Source organism: Syngnathus floridae, chromosome 22 (assembly GCF_059516105.1).
Source record: "Syngnathus floridae isolate MCC-2025c chromosome 22, RoL_Sflo_1.0, whole genome shotgun sequence".
Lineage (NCBI taxonomy): Eukaryota > Metazoa > Chordata > Actinopteri > Syngnathiformes > Syngnathidae > Syngnathus > Syngnathus floridae.
In genome coordinates this window covers 4,227,105-4,239,306 of record NC_142434.1, presented here as the reverse complement: position 1 = coordinate 4,239,306, position 12,202 = coordinate 4,227,105, and the positions used below count along the sequence as shown (strand labels likewise).

At 42.5% G+C, this 12,202-nt stretch overlaps 1 long non-coding RNA gene across 1 annotated transcript in view; it reads right to left on the bottom strand.

Moving 5' to 3' along the window:
• Positions 1–8,678: 8,678 nt before the first annotated feature.
• LOC148379325 (uncharacterized) overlaps positions 8,679–12,202 on the bottom strand; it is a 28,794-nt gene continuing 25,270 nt past the window's right edge. Inside the window, exon 6 of the long non-coding RNA XR_015855419.1 lies at positions 8,679–8,833. This is a non-coding gene — a long non-coding RNA (uncharacterized LOC148379325). The remainder of the gene's footprint in view (positions 8,834–12,202) is intronic.

Sequence of the window (12,202 nt, the reverse complement as noted above, 5' to 3'; positions counted from 1 at the left end):
GGGTCCATGTTCGTGGGTCTTTCACTTCAATATAGGACCGTCACGATAGAATATTTTATTGATTCCATCGATTAATCGAATAATTATATACGGTTTTATTTGAATTAAAATTCATTTCTCACTATTAGTATTTTTCTACTAAATATTTAGTGATTAAAAAACAACTAACAGCACACAAGATGGTAATCGATGGTCATTGTTTAAAAAAGACGATTGTTTGCAAATGTCTTATTTCGATTAGCGACCAAAAATAAATCAGTCTGCAGACTACAGGTATCTAAATTATGACTTAGCAGATTTGGACAACCTTTAGTTCAACGATGGCTTTAAACAATTACCCAATTATTAAAATACACGATTAATTTAATAATCAATATGTGGTCGATTAATTAATTTTAATTATTTTTTTTCCCAATTGGGTGATTTTAAATTTGTGGATAAAAAAAAGGATTAATTCAAATAAGAATGTTGATGGTCTGTTCATTCCAGATGGGGGCAGTTTGATGATGATCAGGCAGCAAATGGATTAGTCACAACTGGACAGCTTTTGGACGTATTAATATGCAGACATCATTATATATGTCATTTATCAAGCAGTGATTATACTCTTCATTCATTGTGGCTAAAAGGCAAAGCAATTTCTTTCTCATCCAGTCGAGAGGGCTGTGTGTTGGGGAAGATGCCGGCTAATGAGCCAAAAACAAATTAGCCAGTCGTTCTAATGCATTTCCCCTCCTCATTTGCATTTTTAGCACATGCAAACACAAATATGCCGTTGTTTATTCTAGCAGTATAATTACTGCTGACTGAGCGAGAATGACGCAAGCGACCTTTTTCGGCAGAGCGATGCCGTCTTCTCGACATGACGCATTATCGAAAGACGTAAATCGTGAACGTGGCGGCGCCTGTGAGGTTACTGACCCTAAATTCCTGGTTTGGAATTCATACTTTTGGTGGGAAGAACTCGATAGCATCAGTTCAGAACCATTAAAACTGTCGTTCCAAGAAAGGTCAAATGATCCATCAGCGGCCGACTTGCCTTTGGGATCAATAACAGTTTGGACATCTCTCATAACAAAATTTTTCCTATCAGATGACTATAAATATTTTAATCATGTTAATACGGCTAATTTTAATCATTTTGTTTTCCGACCATTTTTTTCCCGGATTGGTCAAGGCTACATTGAAGTCACAGACTGTTGCACATCTGACAGGCCCTTTCAAAGTGATTTTTCTTGTTCTTTGGCTTGAAGCGGCACACTTTATTCTAAGTATCTTATAATAAGCAGTTGGCCGACTTGTATACGATTCTGATTATGGTGCTGGGGCGCTGCTCTGTGTTTTGCTGTTTATCCTGGCCTGCCTCGAGCGTGCCCCGTTGAAATAATGGTGAGCTGGTTAAGTAACGCAGCATGAGAAAGTTGAGCATTCCAACTCCCTCGCCCCTCCCCTTCTTGTTTTTCCCCCCTCCAGTCCGCCTCTTCTTCTTCTGATGTACATTTTTGTATTTCATTTTTCAGCTGACAGCAATAATTACACGCTACAACTGTAACTTAAACTTCCATTCTGGTTTCTTACATCTGGAGATATATTTGAGCGGATTTAGCTTGCTGAAAGTAATGGCAGAAATAAACAGTACGGTCGAGATAAGCAAACAAAGAAATACTTAACCACTTATATTGGAATTTATTCCGTTAAAATAAAAACAACCTTGCTCTCACATGGCTCTCTAGTCAGATTTGAGGTAGTCAAAAAAAAAAAAGTTTTAAAAGGTGTAAAAAGTTTTTTAAGGCAAGGAGCAAATTAAAGTACAAGGAGGGAATGTGCAGGAGCGAGATATGATTCAGTATTAAGACGGCAAAAGTGTAGAACTGCATAAAGTTCTCTCATTTGCACAGCCGGTCGGGCGCAGGAGCTCTCTCACGCGCAATTTCACAGGAACACAGCGTGATATTAACACGGCACCGAGATGATTTTCTATGCCCCGGCAATTCCAAAAATAATACAATACGTTTCCCTTCTTTTGAGGGAGAACCCAAGTCGGGATACGGGAGGCCATGTTGAGGCTGGAGAGTTTGCTCTAATGAGGACAGGCGGGAATAGACAAAGTTATCTGAGGATTATATGAATCTCGAAATTATCGGAAAAAAAAAATGGTTTCATTATGACAACGCACTTGCGTATAATGGCCTGAGCATCTGACAGTTCCTGGCCAAGTCGAACATTGCCATGCTAGATCAACCGACATACTGGTTCAGTGACTCTTTACTTCCCAGATACGAGACAACTAGTACCGTATTTTCCGGACTATAAGGCGCACCTAAAAACCTAAAATTTTCTCAAAAGCTGACAGTACGCCTTATAGTCCGGTGCGTCTTATATATGGACCAAATTCCTAAATTTAAACTAGCCCGAAGCATTGTGTCATGAAATCAATCATAAGTGGCCCGCTGAAGACTATGAGTCATGAATCAAAAAGACTATGGATCATTATTTTGTGATTATAAAGTAATTTGTTGCATCAGAAGTTAAAATAAAAAAGATAAAATGGAGAATGATTTGATTTGGATTAAAAATCTGACATGATGCATTAATGGTGTGCCTTATAGTCCGGTGGGCCTTATATAAGGACAAAGTTTTAAAATAGGACATTCATTGAAGGTGCGCCTTATAGTCCGGTGCGCCTTATAGTCTGGAAAATACGATAATTGAAAATGACGTAATATCCCGTGCACGAATATTCTCATCAACTTCTTATTTAATGAATTTTATTTTATGAACGAGTTAAAAGGCATCAGGTCAGTCATCCCACGTCAACGAAGGAAGTCGCATCGATAAACACAGAGAGGAGGCTAAGCGAGCAATCGACAGCTGCGAGGAGTCTTCCTAAACTTGGCACGCGCACACAAAGTCCTGCCAACCCTTAATGAAAAGACGTGAAATGAAAAGGGCATTGTGGCAACAGAGCGAGAAAGCACACAAGTCCAAGCAATCGCTCCTTTCATTCTTGACAAAGGGAGTGGTGAGTCACCTTTAAAAAAAAAAAAAATCACAAAAATTAGAACCACTTTACAGGACTGTATAATTCACCCAGAATGCCTGCGGCCATGTCGTTATTATCTCCACGGGCGATTGGGATTGACGCCTAAGACTGAAAAAGGCTGACAGCGGCAAGCCATTCGCGTTTTCCTCTTCTGATAAAACACAAAAAGTTTCCCCAACCTTTTATGCAGCACACAGCTGTCGGGAGAACTTTCCTTCTTATCTGCAAGAGGCCTGATAACAAAAATCAAAGAGCGACTCAAGGTTGAACTGTTGTTTCCTCACTTCCACTAAAGCCAGTTTCTCCGTCTTTCTATTCCCAGTGTTTTTCTTTTTGAGCAACAATAGAACTTTCATCTGGAAGGTTTCAATTCCTTTCCATCTGTCGTTTATTGATATTAGAGACGGAGAGCCTTCAGATACAGGTCTGGGAAGTCCAGTTGGAGAGAGAAGGCAGAACGGCGGGCCGCAACCCCCTTCATCAATCAAGTCCGAGACGTTCCTGCCGCAAAATATTAAGCCGCACAGGCTCCATTATTGCTATTAGACCGGGAGATGATATAATCACCTCACTCCATTGTTTGAATACATTCGAGGGCAGCAAATCTGCTATTATGCACCATTACAAAGCTGGATTCTGAGTTCGAGTCCCAACAATGACCCTATAGCCGGATCATTTCTCGGTTCTACCACGGTATGTTCACGTCTTACCCGTTTGGCGTTCAGGTCTTCCTTGGAATGCATGTTGGGGCTGCCGGCCGGTGTGACGGGGGCGCTCCGGCTGCCCCCCAGGAAAACGGAACGCACCGACGATAGCCACTTCATGATCAAAACGGAATGTTACATGCTGACACGGATCCAACGAGCGACAATACACACTAATCTGAAAAGTCGACACACGGGTAGCCTAGTGACACACAATCCTTCCTCCCCCTCCATCACTCTGCTGCCATCTGTCACTTTCCCCTTGTCACTCAAAATCTCGCCCCGTCGCTTGATCCAAGACGTTCCGCAGACACGCACATGGCTATCAGGGATTGACGTGGGGCGTTAATCCGAAGTTAGCGCTTTGCACACAGGGATGGATGGACGGACGGTCACACGAGGATGGACAAGTCGTTGCCACCAGGGGATGACTCCCTAGGGGCGGGGCTTGGCCAGAGGAATTAAAAGTCACCCTTTCAGAAAGGGAAATTTGTCCCCGGTCTGGCTGCAAGGGGGCACAGACATATGCGACGGACAGGCGCTCGCCCCCCGTCGGTGCCAGCGATGGGCACAGGGGGCCGCCCTTAATCTCTTAATCCCCGCTCTCTGCCCGGAAAGCAAAAGTGGTCCGACAGAAACAATTAGACTGCAGATCAAAAATATACATTTTCAACTGGATCTGAAGTGGTAGATTCAAACCGACACCAAAACGGAGATCGGCTGGAGAGGAACGTCAGTTTGATGTCGTTTATTACTCGAGACAGATCGGTATTAAATTATAATCAACAAGTGAATCAAGAGTGGAGCAGTTTAGCCTGCGGGCTAGCCTCGGGGCGAAAATATTTGACGTTGCCGGTGGCATTTTGGGACATATTTATAGCTTGTACCTAGAATCAATTGGAATTAGCCTCCCATGGGATTGTACAAAAAAAAAAAAAAAGACTAAAAAAATATATATATAAATATAAAATATATATTTTTATCTTTTTAATAAATAAGTAAATAATTAAATAAATGAATGAATAAATAAATAAATAGTTCTTTCATGATAATGGCCTCTGATGGCATGCCAATAAAAATCAAAGTCGTTTTGATTTTTCACATTGATATTTGTAAGATCATTTCAAGTATGGGATGTACTGTACTGACCCCCCCCAAAAAAAATGAATCAAGATGAGTCATTTTCTTTTTTCCCACAGAACAAGTTCCCATCATCCGTCCATCTCTGTTCCTAACCGCTTTTGCAATCGTTTAACATTTAAAAGGAAACCGCCAATAAATGGCGAGGCAATAAATCTTTTTTATCGCCTCGTAACAAACGCAGCATCCCGCGTGGCGATCTATGAAAGTTTGCGTGGTGTGATGTATATCACTTCCAACGTGACGATATTGACGAGGCAAACGTGCCGCCGCCATGTAACGTGTGACCTTGACGAGTAAGAGGAAAGAACCGCTGGTGCGGTGGAGCGAAGCTTGGCCTCGGTTTTTGGATGGCCTCTCTCATCCGCTGCCAAAAAAGTTCCAAAGGCCCAACGGGACCTTGAGATGTTTTTGTAATATATTTTTGTTGGAATGAGACAGATGTAAACAATTACAGAGCTAAAACGCTGTTGATCGTCGAGAGGAAAGCGCTCCCCTTCTGAATTCTCTCCAGAGTTTCGCCATTAATTGACACGCACGCAAAAAACAGCCTTCGTGACTCCGCCTCCCACCAAATGGTCAGCAATCCCAAAATATAAAAAAAAAAAAATCAAGTTCGAATGTTCTATTGAGAGATCCACAATCCGGAAACAACAGACAACATAATTTTATTGCGCTTTTAACTTTCCCACCAACCTTTGAACCTTAACAAATGTTTTACTGGTAGCAGTTTGATTCCGGCAACCAAAAACAGCTTGGCAGACTTGAAAAGTTGCACGATATAGTTTTAAACATGTGGTTGAGTGTCCTTTTGTGCATCTCTGAAACTTAATGGATTTTTAAGTGACTCTGGTGATTTTTGTGGGCACCCGAAAAAACCTCAGTCGGAGCAAAAAAAGCCGCTGGAGGAATTTACTGTAGGTGAATCATCATCTTTTGATCATTGGAAGGGATTCCCCCTTTTTGCGATTCGTGACTCTTTAAGCTGTTTATACGGCAGGGCGATTGGCAATCAATCAATAAAGAACAAAATGGGACATCTGTTGTGGGTTTTGGTTAGCTAGCTCTAAGCTAACTGATTTTTTATTGAAACCATGAAAGGCTGAATTTGGTGTTGCGATGGGAAAAAAAAATCAAAAGGGAATTAAAAAAACATCATAAAAATGATTTCTAATCCACTGGTCACAAACAATCGGATTTGATGTCAGTGTTGCGCCAAGGCAACAAAAGGACATGAAAGCTGGATTTTTTTTATTTTTATTTTTTTAAAGAACAGACGCTGTCATTAAGTGCAGCGGCAATGCCGAGAAGGAAGCCGATGTTGGTCTGACAGACCGCTGTCATGAGGTCACAAGACTAAACAAGGACAAACCGCTCACTGAAAACTATCCAACTACTGTTGGAAAAACATCTGTTGTTTTGCAACACGTTTTTTTTTTTTTTCCCCCGTCTTGTTTGCTTTGAGGTGGTATCAAATTTGAGATCCCGAATGCGGAGGTCCGACCGGGCATTTTGGTTGGTTGCAGAAGTTTCCCAGCTGTCGGACCCGCACTGGAAAGGCTTTAAAGCTCCGTTTGCGGGGTCACGGCTGGGGAGTTGGTAAGAGCCATGCCGATGGAGACGTTGCTCGGGAATTGTGGTTTCGATTTTCCACTTTTTTCCCACAATGTGCGTTTGCCTTTTTAGATTCTGCGTTTCAGCTGAGAGAGTAACTTTTTTGACTGAGTCTCAACGGGTCGGGCGGGGCTCTGGATCATCGAATCTATGTTTAGTCTATGAATAATAACACATACCGTATTTTCCGCACTATAAGGCGCACCGGATTATAAGGCGCACCTTCAATGAATGGCCCATTTTAAAACTTTGTCCATATATAAGGTGCACCGGGTTATAAGGCGCACCTTCAATTTTAAAACTTTGTCCATATAGTATAAGATATATACATTTGACCCGCGGGCCGGACTTTGGACACACCTGCTGTAGTTGCTCAATATTGGTCCATAAATAAAGCGCACCTGATTATAAGGCGCACTGTCGGCTTTTGAGAAAATTGGAGGTTTCTAGGTACGCCTTATAGTGCGGAAAATACGGTATATGGAGGCTTATCTTCTTAATAATTACTCTGAATGCTGCAGGAGAACCCCCCAAAAAATAATAGCATGGCTCACAAAAAAGTTTCACAAAATCTGACAAAAAACCAAAGCAATATTTCTTATAGGAAATAATGTAAATGCAATTAATCTGTTCCGTGCACCCAGGTATATTAACAATAATAGTATTTTATTAGATAATACAAGAAATATAAAATAACTATGAATTTACATTCATTTAAAATAAATAACTAATGATCATTTTATAAATTGTGTAAAAAGGGTTCAACTGATGTCACGGCAAATTCTACTTTTTTTTTTTTTTCAACAACTCAAAAAGAAGAAGCCTCACAGTGTGCTAAAATAATTTTCACCAGACTTTTTAGGCCACATAGTGTCTTATCTAGCAGTCACAGTGGAACTATTGTTTGTTTATTGAGAGCGATTATTGAATAATCAAAATGTTGCAAAAGTAATAATAATAATTACAACAAGGACTGTACATAAAAGCTCTCAAGGTTTGATTGCGCAAGCCTTCCAGTTGTTATCTGCGGTTTGTTACACGTTCATTTTGCGGCTGTCCTTCGCTGAACCGCCTGAGTGAAAATGTCAACAAAACGCCGGCCAGAATTCTTCCTGCAGGCAACGACTGACGAGAAGAAAAATGGTTCTCTGTAGTAGCATTTTTTTTTTTTTTGCTAGCTTTTCTTGAAACCAGCCAGCTTTCTTAAGTGGTCATAAGAGAACGCATCGGGATTCGAGAGTGTATTTTTAAGTTATGGTTCCTTTGTGTGCACGGACTCACATTGTTCTTTGGTGAAATGAATGGAAAACAAACACACGCTGACCTAAATACCGCAGCGGCCATCCTCTGTTCTGCTGACCAACGGCAAATTAAAAAAACTCCCAAAACAAGCAACTGTTAGCATTCAAGTGAATATTTTTGAATTTTAAAATACATGTAAATGAGTTTATCCCTGTTGCCTTGTCAACGCCTGACACAAATATTGACTCCACAACGACTTTTGTCAGATGTCCGCCGTATGGAGGAAAAAAAAAAAAGCCTGCAACTCATTTATTGCCTTAGTTTAATTATTGTTTTCAGTTGTAGGACTTTCATACTTCCTTATTGTCTCCAAATTTCCATTTCACAATATTGGCGTGAAGGATAATTCATCATGCTGAGTGCATTTGATGGCATGGATGGCTGCTCTTTGAGTGATATGCGGGAATCTGATTACGGAGATCGGTGCCAAGTCACCACAAACACACACCTCATGTGTGTAAATAGAGTTTTATCTGCTTCCAAATTCATTCCGGCGCACCTGACTGGCGATTCAAGGCTCATTCCCCTTTCCCGACCGGAGATAATGAAGCCCAAATTCCAATTTAATTTCCGATTTTTTTTTTTTTCCGCTTCTGTAAGCCCTCTGTTTGTCCGCTGTGTGATCCAATTAACTAAGCATACGTCAAAGCAGAATAATAGTGCTGGGTGGCTAATTTGATTTTAATCAGAAAACACAAACATAGGGCTTGACGGGAGATTTTTTTTTTTTTCCGGTGCCATTCAAGCATGACGGTCCCTTGGCTCATTTAAAAATAAGATAATCAGCTATGCAGATAGTCAGAAAAATTGTAGGTGGGACGAGGGAGGGTTTCAAAATATGACCGAAAGCTGCATCCTTTCCTCACTTCCTTTAATTGTACTCAACGATAGCCCCAGATGTGTAATTGCCTCACCCGTCAACAGATGGCAGTGTTCAGTCTGGGAAAGCCAGCATCCCTCACCTCCATATTACCGCCATTTAGCAGCTCTTAGCCCGTGAGACAAGCGTTAAGGAATCAAGCTGGTGCTTCTGAGAGAAAAAAAAAAAAAAAAAAAAAAGGCTGCAGGGGACACAACAGACTTATGAGGAAAAGGATGCGCTCTTAGGAGACAGACGGAGGAAGTGGAGGAGGAGGGCGCCACAGATTGTGCATGCCGAGGAAAAGGTCAGCTGCCTCCTCAGCGCTTCTCTTCGATCAATTGCGACGATACGGTGGCCTGGATAAAAATCCGCCCCGGTATATATTTATGGGGGGATGTCGAGCGGTTCAACTTTGGATGAATACAAAAGAAAACATTCAAGAGTATATTTTGAAGAATGTTCTGCGAAGCTTGACTTAAACAAGAAACAGTATTTTTATTTGACATATTTACCCTTCCAGTCCAAACTATTTGAATCAATTCCTGACCAGATTTCATTCAACGCTGCCCTCCCACCCACTCACTCACTCCGCACTGCAAAGTTGCGAGTAAATATTTCGGTTTGACCAGCAGCAAAACAATCCCCCTCGGAATAAAACATGCGGATAATAGCGTGGATGGTCAGGTTACGGCGCCAAAACCACAAACTACAAAAAGAACAGTATGTCCTACATTTTCAACAATTTCACACTGAAGGAGGATAGGCTATTTATTTGCATTTGTATGTCTATTTTGAGAATCTCAGTTACGTTTGACATAATTTGGATGGGTAAATAATTCACAAAATTAGCTGGAAAATGAATCAAGTCGGAATAATAAATACATTTTTTTTTTATTTTAAATTTTCAATTTCGCGGACCATCTGCGATACTATCACGGACCACTACAGGGCCGCGGACCACAGTTTGACAATCCCTAACCCTGCCCTACACTAAATTATTTTTTTTTGCTGACTAATCACTCAAATCTCAATTTTAAAAAGTACAACGATGACTCGTGAAAAGACAGGAGTGGGAATTTTTTTGCCGACATCGCTACGTTTTTCGGAGAGAGGAAACGTGCCGGTTTTGCAGGGTTACAATTTACACCGTGGTCTCCGTCTCGCATTCCAAGTTCGTGACCCGCCTTCCCATCAAGCCACTTTTTTGCCTCTAATTTGACGGGCTTTGTATTTTGGCTTAACCGTGCTTTGGGCTAGTTTTCATTGCCCTTGTTATTTCAGCGGAACTAACAAAACGCATACTTAACTTGTCACTACTATGAAGCCTGAACGGTCTTACAAAAAACAAATTTTGGTGAAAAAAAGCAGTTTGATTAAGATTGCAGAGCTGCCTGGTGGAAGGAACACAGAGTGTATAATTTATAGCTGCTCCGTGACATTGGAAAAAAAAAAAACCTCAAATAGCATACCAATTAAGTTATTTTCTCTGGGTTCCGAAGGCCCCCGTGATTATTTAGGATGGAGGTGGTGCAGGGAGGTCCGAGACCTGGAGATGCTCTCCGACCGCCGGCATCTCGGGTTATTCCGAGACGTCGGCTGTGTTTGTGTTACTGGCTGTGCGGGACTTTGCTTGTGTATCTTCGAACGACGTTCTCGCCTTGTCTAAACACAAGTCGCCGTTAATGAGGGATCCCGAGGGGGGGGGTTGTCGGTATCTTTTGATTGACAGCCGCTGACACGGTGCAGATGTGAGAGGATAGGAGAGTGATAAAGAAAAACGTGGATGTTGTCGGGGAGCGGATAATTCATTGTCCTTGGGCTCGAGTTCCAAACGACCATTTTGTTGCCAGACGGGGGGGGGGGGAGCGGCAGACTGTAGCCTCACGTGATTCTTGGCGCAAGTGTTTGCCGGCTGCCGTTGCCAATCTGGGCTCTGTCAGGAGAGCCACCTTGAGGGAGGGAGGGGGGGTGGGTGTTTTTGCAACCTACTGGGAGTCACAGATGGGACGCCGTTCGATTCATTGATTCGTGTTGACCTGGTGGCGGTTTGTGGGCGGGCTGACACCAGACTTCATTCACAAGATCGATAGGAATCGAGCGGAAATGTTTCGGTCCCCCGTGTGGCGGTGAAAAGCTAACGGGAAGACAGAGAATGAAAAGTGATGGTTTCACACGACATGTGAGGAAGGGGGCGGAGCTAAATAAGTGGGAGGTGAGTGCAAGCGAGCCGAACCTCCGTCCCGGGACTATTAAGGGGGAGACTATATTTTCATTTGATATTGTTTCAAGCTTATTTATGGCTTGTCGAGCATACCTGCAGAAGCACTTTGCCCCGACGGAGGTGAAAAGCTCCATTGATGCTAGATTAGATGAAATATGGAGCTGTCACACAGGGTGACCCCCAATGAGAAAATGGAATCGTATTATAGTGTTTCCTCGTACGTCAAGTCACGATTGACCGTGAAAAAAATATCGGTGACTTTACTTTTCCTCCTTGTGTCACCTTGCCCTATATTTTTCGAGCCAAAATGTCAAAGCGGCTCACCTTGGCGCTGCCCACGGGGGGGGGGGGGGGATGCGGGCGATGGCATTTTGTCAAAATGACAAGCGAGGAAAGTCATTGTAAATTCCTTCAGACAGAAGCGAGCGTAGAGGTCAGCGTTCATCAAAGCGACGATGCTCTGTTGTGCTTCGCGTGACCCTCACACTTCCGGAAGGTGCGCCCCTACAGCTATTCCTAGAACCCACAACTTTTTTTTTTTACCCTGTCACACATCATGAATTTAAAACACCTTCCATACAGACGTGATGTTAACCTCTCTGTACAGCAAGCTGCTGCTATATCTTCTCATGCGTGGCCTGTGATCTATCCAGCAGGTGGTTAACTTAGGGGGTGGGCAGAGGCTTGCTCCCCAATGGTTGCGACTGAATGAGCACAACCCTGGAGATTAAAAGCTTAAGTGAAACACAGAGAACCTGCAGAAGGTCAGGGGCGACATGCTCGGAGAACACGTTCGACATCCCCTCCCAGTGCTCCAGCATCACCTGTGGCGTGCCGGCGTTCCTCAGATGTGTAATCCAAAATGTGGATTCTTCAAATGAGCTTATCTGGGGGGATTTTTATTTTTTATATAATACCACACAACGGAATCCTTTCCTACTTCAAAAATCGCAAAAGGCAGCAGGGGGTGCGGAAGCTTAAAATAAATAATCCTCTCATAAAAATTCCCACACGCGAGGGAGTCAAGAAAACAATGAAAAGTGCGTTAAAAATTCGTACATGGTGAAAGCTTAAGTGACCCCCCGAGTGTTTTAACAAATCCCCGACATGCTCGACAACAATCCTGCTTGAAAACCAATCTGCCTAGCAACAATTAAAATCAAACGACAACCAAGCGGAATTAAATTAATGTAACATACCCTGGATATGTAATACTCCAATTTTTGGGCTGCAAAAGTGGAGCGGAGCCGTGGGTGGCAAGCGAAGACTGCTCTTAGTCACAGTGGAAAATTGATTGCAAATGGGGAGGGAATTAA